This window comes from Arachis ipaensis, chromosome B03, assembly GCF_000816755.2.
Source record: "Arachis ipaensis cultivar K30076 chromosome B03, Araip1.1, whole genome shotgun sequence".
NCBI lineage: Eukaryota > Viridiplantae > Streptophyta > Magnoliopsida > Fabales > Fabaceae > Arachis > Arachis ipaensis.
The window spans coordinates 21,546,195-21,553,836 of NC_029787.2; the positions used below are offsets into that span (position 1 = coordinate 21,546,195).

At 30.1% G+C, this 7,642-nt stretch overlaps 1 pseudogene; it reads right to left on the reverse strand.

Moving 5' to 3' along the window:
- Positions 801-7,497, reverse strand: LOC107629865 (annotated as a pseudogene).

Here is a 7,642-nt window from a genome sequence, read left to right on the forward strand (position 1 = left end):
CAGTTTTCAGATTAATTTTCTTAATATCTTCTTCCACTTCATCAACCCAAACAAAATACTCACATCCCATTCTCAATTTCTGTTAAAATAGAAAGCAAAAAGGGAAAGATTCAACAAATAAAAAGAATCATAAAATTTGTTTCAATGGGTTTCATTCAAAACGATATACCTGCCAAGAAAGACGATGAAAAAACCAATGCCTAGGATTGGCATGCGTATTCAATTTTAGCATCACCACCTCCTCACGGCAGAAGCAGCTTCCATCAAATGATTTCCCCTTCTTTTGGTGCAGCCCTCATAGTTGTTCTCATAGATAGAATCATCATTCTCCATCAACAAATATTTTTTCCGTATTTTTGCTCCACTAACTACTTAATTTGGTGCTTAGGGTTTAATTCAGGTTAAAATGTGATGGACTCCCCATGTAGATCACTCTAATCCTCCAGGTAAATACTTAATGCATCACATAAACATCTCCATTAATGTCTAGAGTGAGGAGTTAACGTCGAGGCCATTTTTTCAAATGGTGCATAATTTTTTAGGTTCATTTTGTCAAAAACAAATGGTAGGGTCCATTTTGACAAAACCAGAATTTTTCGGGGGCTAAAATGGCTATTTACTCCATTTTACATAACTTTGTGATTTTGCTATGGTTCAACATATCATTCATCAATAATTCTAAATTGATTTGTTTGTTTTCCTAATTTGTCAAAATTTTCTATAACTTTGTGAATTAGGAGTGGTTTGACATACCATATCATATGTGTTTATGCCTAACTAGTACTTATTCATTGGTTACAAAATTATAAAATGAGACCCTTTAAATAGTCACTTCCAAATACTTAGAATTAATAACATAGAGAAAAGACAAGAAATGAAGAAGGGAAAGAAATAACAACTAGAAAAAGAAATTAACTAATGTTTGACTTTTTAGTAGGCCCTTTCTATTTTATATTCAGTTGAGATCTGCAATAAATTATTGTGAGGGAACTAATTTTTCTTTCCAATCTTTAGACTTGAGTCTTAGATGCTATTAACCTAGATAGTTTCATATGATCTATTCTGTGCGAAATAAGAGGCTCATCATCAATTTTATTTCCACTTGTTGCCCAACCAGAACTAACATGAACCAATGGACCTATATGCAAAGGCCTCCTATGGATATGCCCAGAGTGATTGTTTTCGGTTTCTTTAGCATCTTCTGAATGTTTAGGTAGGTAAATTAGTTGTTTGGACACATATTCTCTATGAGAGTTGGAGACTTCACTTCGATTCTTTGTAAATGAATATCGTTGTACTTGCTGCATCAAACAATATAACCAACTGAGGGATAAAAAGAGAGATAAAAAGAAGATAATGAAAAATAACCACAAATGTAGGGTAAAAAAAAAGATTATTATTGCAAAGCATATTAATGGGTTAATAAAATGTTATATACGAAATAAGCAACCAATAATAGTCATACAAATCTACATCCTTTTCTGTGCTCATACATTATTTCTTTTCTACATCTCAAAATTAAATAAGAATATGTGCCACATGACTAAAAAGTCAACTGCAACCATAACACAATTAGCATGTGTTACAAATAACTTAGCAAAAAAAGCATTAGTTAAATATTTTTGTTGACTTTAATAATAATATCAGGTAAATAACTAAATTTCAAACAAATAAATTTCTTTATATTTCACAATGATTCATTTCCTATCTACAAATTTGTTAACTGAATCAATACAAAGTCCAAAGAATTATAACTTCTTCCTTTCCCTAATTTCTTAATTACTATACTATACGATATTTTCATGATTCAAGAGGTATCCAATAAAAATTGTTACAATAAAAATTGAATCTTTTTTTTGAATTACCTGTATTGATGTTTTTGAACCAATATTGTCTTTTGACGTGACATATGCCTTTGATACTTGTCTAATTCTTGAGTCAATTTTTTTCTCCCTATCTCCAGCATAACACTGCCTGAAAGGATATTAAAAAATGGATATGTATTAGTTATCTTATCAACAATAGACTTATGGAACAAGGAACACCTTTTTAAAAATGAATTGATCGAGTGACTTAAAAAGTATGACAAAAAATAGCAATTGAATTATTAGAAGCATACAATTTTTGTTGCATTTGCAATATTGTTTAGGTTAACTAGCTATGATATAAAATAATATCTTCAAGAAGCCACCAAAGTCATTGATTGATCTTCTCCTAATAGTTTAAGCATTGAAGATAGTCTATTCATGAGATTAATTCAAAAATTAAATAACTATAAAGTTTAAACTTTCGTATGAGTGAGCATGCAAGACTTGGAAGAAGGAGGGATTATCATATTTACTACAAGTACATGCAAAACTCTATCAATGATTCTTTTGTTCATAGTAGAGTTTAACATTCAAATTAAATAATAAATAAGAGATCAACTTAGTTAACCAATAATATATTAAGACATGAAATTCCATACTAGTGGTTATAGGGAAAGCAAATGAAAAAATCTATCATGTATTATAAAATGTAAAAAAAAATATACATAGTGCTGGAATAAAAAAATGACTACTAACAACAATTATAATCCAAGGACTTTATTAGGGGGTGAAAGATAACTAATAATACAAACTAGTAATAAAATAAAAGGATAACAAAAATTAACTATTTTTGTCTCAATTTTAAAAAAATCAACTATTCAAGTACCTTCTGTTTGCTTCATCTCGCAATTTGGCGTCGATTTCTTTGCTGGGAGGATATTTTGGTAAGCTTGATGGATCACAAGGCAGAGGTTCTAATGTAAAGAACTGTGAATAAATAAAAAAAATTTTAAAATAGAAAATCACACCCCTCTAATACAAAAAAGTTCAAACAATATTACATATAACTCAAGAGTGTGAGTAACAATTATTATTTCTTCATTTATTCCACACACACACAGAGGTTATATTTATTTGTAATAATTTATTTGTAGATTACAAATTAAGCCTCGGTAAGTACATACTGGCCACTGTGGGTATCACTTCTTGTATGCCATAGCAAAAAGATGCTATTTAAGCACATGAGGAATTATAAAAAATAAAATATATCTTAAAAATTTGAGAATAATACATTGTTTAAGGGGTGAAAGAACAAAGTTATCATTACTCCTCTAGATGTAGCATGCATGATCTATAACAGATGGGATGACATAAAACACATATAAAGAACACTAAAGTTAAAATTCAATTGAATTTTTTTTCATTAACTAATTTCCATTGTATTTATTGTTTAACAAGAAATTACGGCAGAAACTGCATGTAGAATTATGAAGATATCTCTGGACATCTGTCAAATATCTCATCAAATGAATGTAATTTGGATATTTTCATTATAAAAAAATTCCTTTATGTTATGGCAAATGTTCTTGCACAATTGTTGAAAATTCTAAAAAAAAAACATTTATGAGTTAAGTGAGCATAAAAAACATCAGTTTTTCCATGTACATTGGAGAAATTCAAGTTAAATTATTTATCAAACAACACAATAGCATTGAGTCATTGAATAAATTTTCACAAAATCTATTGGCTTATCAGTTATAGTAGAGTTTTGTGATATGAACAATATGATAGTAGGAAACATCATGAACTTTTTATCATGCATGTTATAAACAGTAAGTAAATGACCTCAAAATATCACTTAGATTAGATAAGAGAATGATGAAGCTAGCTGAATTAGATTAGATAAATTACTTGCTAAAAAAAGAAAACTTCATACCTCACTTTTGAGAGCAGCGGCAGCTGTCCCTCGGTGTGTTGGATCAATAGATAATAAAGTCTCTATAAGCTTCACAGCAGCATGTGGATAATCCTTGAATGTGTCTGCAATACATCTCCTATAATGGTGTGGAGACTTAAATACTGTTGAAAGTGGCAACCGCAATTTCATCCAATAATCATCAGATGGGGAACCACAAAGTTTAAAAATCCGATGTATCTGCTCAACCTATAAGGAAGAAGTAACCTTCAGTTACCTCTTATATACCATCAATAACATTGTGCATTAAAATTTGAACTCACAGTCAACAATAGTAAATATGAATTAAAAACTAGAGTTGTACATAGGAAGTAGAGTTCATTAATGTTTCAAAGATGGCTAAAATAATTCATTTTAATTAAATAAGATCAATTTCATAATGTAACAACATTGGGAAAACGCCTTTTCTTGGTAGTTCTATTGGTCATGTTAAAACTGTATGTATATGCAATTTTGATAGATCTTAGTTTTTGAAATTGGTAGGCATACCACAAAATATAAAGATATCATATTAACTATTAACAAAGATAAATGGCTAATAGAGCATTCGTAATAACTAAATGATGGACACCAGAACATCACACCTCGGTTTTTCCTGGCAATATAGGTCTGCCACTATATAGTTCTCCTAATATGCAACCAGTGCTCCATAAATCTACAGCAACCCCATAATGGTTTGCTCCGAGTAAAAGTTCTGGTGGTCTATACCAAAGAGTTACAACACGTCTTGTCAATGGAATACTATGATGGGGGTCAAAAAAACTTGCCAAACCAAAATCTGCAATCTTTAAGACATTATTGTTGTCAATGAGAATATTTGATCCCTTTATATCACGATGGATGACACCATGACTATGACAATGATCCAATCCACTAAGAAGTTGTTGCATGTAGCATTTTAGCTGACACAAAAAGGTATTGTTAGAAGTTTTTCTATAAAAAATGATGTAGAAAGATAGTCAATAATCGAAGCTTTGAAAAGGGATAATGCTTCCTATGTTGCTTCTTATCTTATTCAATACACGTATGCATAATGATCTCAATTCTAAGTAAAATAGAAGACATAGAATGAAAAGAAACATGACTACCTGTGGTTCAGAGAATTTAATGGCAGGATTTGATGCAAGTCCTTTAAGATCATGTTCCATATACTCAAAAACAAGGTACAAGTTGTGGGATGTCTCTGATGTTATCAAGCTATCCAACTTTATTATGTTTGGATGGTTGAGCCTACGAAGAATAAGGATTTCTCTTGCCATAAACTTGATGCTCTCAGGGTTAAGACTGTCAAAATGTACCTTTTTTAACGCAACAATCTTTTGATTAGTCACATCACGTGCCTTATAAACAGTACTATAAGTTCCTTGCCCAATCTACGTAATAGAATGTCATCAAAAGATTCATTCAGTGCCATAGACTAATATCATCAATGATAAAAGTATCAGTGTACAATTTGTTTCGTAAGATTCAAAGTACACAATTTACAAAACCAATGAATAACATTTTAACCACAACAGAAAAAGAAGGGTCTCTTTATCATGGTAGAGTTTAAAAAAAGCCTCGCAAGCACATTCACAGAATAACATTAAAAATTACTTAATAGTTGAATCATAATACAAACATAGATAGACAACGAAAAAAAGTAATTAGCATCTTACTTTATGTAACCTTTCAAAAGTATTTGCGCTCCTTGGTATCCATCCCTTGATAGCTTCACCAGCAACAGAAGAAAGCCTTTGGAATCCTTCCAATAGCAGGATGGTCAATAATAGTCAATTCAGGTTTCTCTATCTTCTTCTTCCCAGTTTGATCATGATATGGCTGAACTGAACCATTGTCTTTCTTATCAATTGATGAAACTTTCACATCATAATTATCAAGTGACTTATCTTTAACTTGAATACCCTCAACCATCTTCGAGGAATTCAACTGTAAAATATTTTGATCTGATGCCCTAGTGCAACATGATAATTTGTTTGTGATCCATTCTCTACAGTCTTCTATGTTCGAACTCTTTGAACATATACAACCCATGTTGCAGTAACAAAGTTTATATATAAAATTGCCCTTTTAATAAAATAATAATTAGGACTACCACCCACCAACTAGTACTTCATCATCTTCTAACTGCAAACCAAAAAATTCATGAATAGTCACAAACTAAATAAATAAAATTTTTAATTTTATTCTATATAAAATCAAAGTTAGAATTTTTTTTCTCTATGGGGATATACAGATACTTTTTCTATTGCAACACATACCATAAACACAAATCACAAAAAACTACAATTTTGGAGTCTAATTGAATATTTTACTTTGACTCAATTAAACCAAACATACAAAACTCACACACTGTTAGTAATAGTTAACCACCGTAAAAAATAACACTTTTCACAAATAAAATCTAAGCAAAAAAAAGCAACGTTCAACAAAGAGAAAAAAATACTAGATAGTAATGACAACAATGAAAAGAAAATTTAGCCATCAAATTAAAAAATTAAAAATTGAAACAAATTAATGAATAAAAAATATACCTCAAGTGGTAGGAACTTAGAATTGGGATTAAGATGTGGTTTAAGTATGGTATCAGTATCAGTATCAGGAGCATAAACAATATGTGTGAATATTCTGTCTTCGACTGGAGTTTGCACAAATATGAGAATATTCATAGATATCACCTAGTAGTAAAATACTAATCAAATTGAGTGTGACTTCTGCTCATCAAAAGTGGGATTTAGTAAGCATATTCTAACTAAATAATAGAGCTACTGAAGGAGGAGGACTCTTGACCCTATCAAACAATAGGTATAGAGTTTCAAGTGAGCTTTGAAAGAAGGTTAGACGATGAATCTAGGAAAGCAGATTCTACTGAAAAAAAAGTACATAGGCTTAAGCTTAAGAAAAGGAATTTATTCTTTGAAAAAAGGCCATTTATCCTAGGAGTAGGGAAGGATGCTATTTCATTCTCTTTTCTCAAGGAAGATTCTAAAAAAGTTCAAAAACTTGTATTAAAAAAAATTAAAATAAAGAGAGAAAAGAAAAATAGAAAAAGAGAATTTGATGATGAAGCATAAAACAACCTTATATGCTTTTATTAGCTATGCCTATGCTCAATCAAAAGAAAGCACTTTCTCTCTCTAGAATGAGTGGTGCTATGGTATGAGTAAATGAGTGAGAGTGATGACTTCATCCACTATGTTTTTGCTCTAACAAAGAACGATGGATATTGAGTCTATGTTCAAAGTTCAAACTTCAAAGCAGGTCACCAATTTTTGTTTGGAAGATAAATATAAGCAAGGGCCACATTAAATATGTTTTTAATTGCATTTAACCTTGTTGACTAATTAGGAACTCGTTTATATTATTCCTTTTTTAAGATATTAATAGCTAATTACCTAATAAATATGTAACAATAAAGGTTTAATTACTCTGTTAGTCTCTATAGTTTCATTGAATTTTCAATTAGATCCCTATACTTTTTTTTTCGATTGTGTCCCTATACCATATCAGATTTTATAATTAAGTCCATACCATGATAAAAATGTTAGAATTAACGGAATATTCTGTTAAGCAAAACGAATATGCCTAACACTTGACTGAATATTCTATATAGTTTAACAAAATATTCTGTTAATTTCAACGTTTTTGTCACGTTAGGGACTTAGTTACAAAATCTGATATGGTATAAGGACCTACTTGAAAAGAAAAAAAAGTATAGGGACCTAATTGAAAATTCGATGAAACTATAAGGACTGACAGAGTAATTAAACCAACAATAAACTATCATGAAAATAATCAAGATAATAGATTATTTGTTTAATAAAAATTTTTACTTTAAATAAATAACAAAAGAATTAAT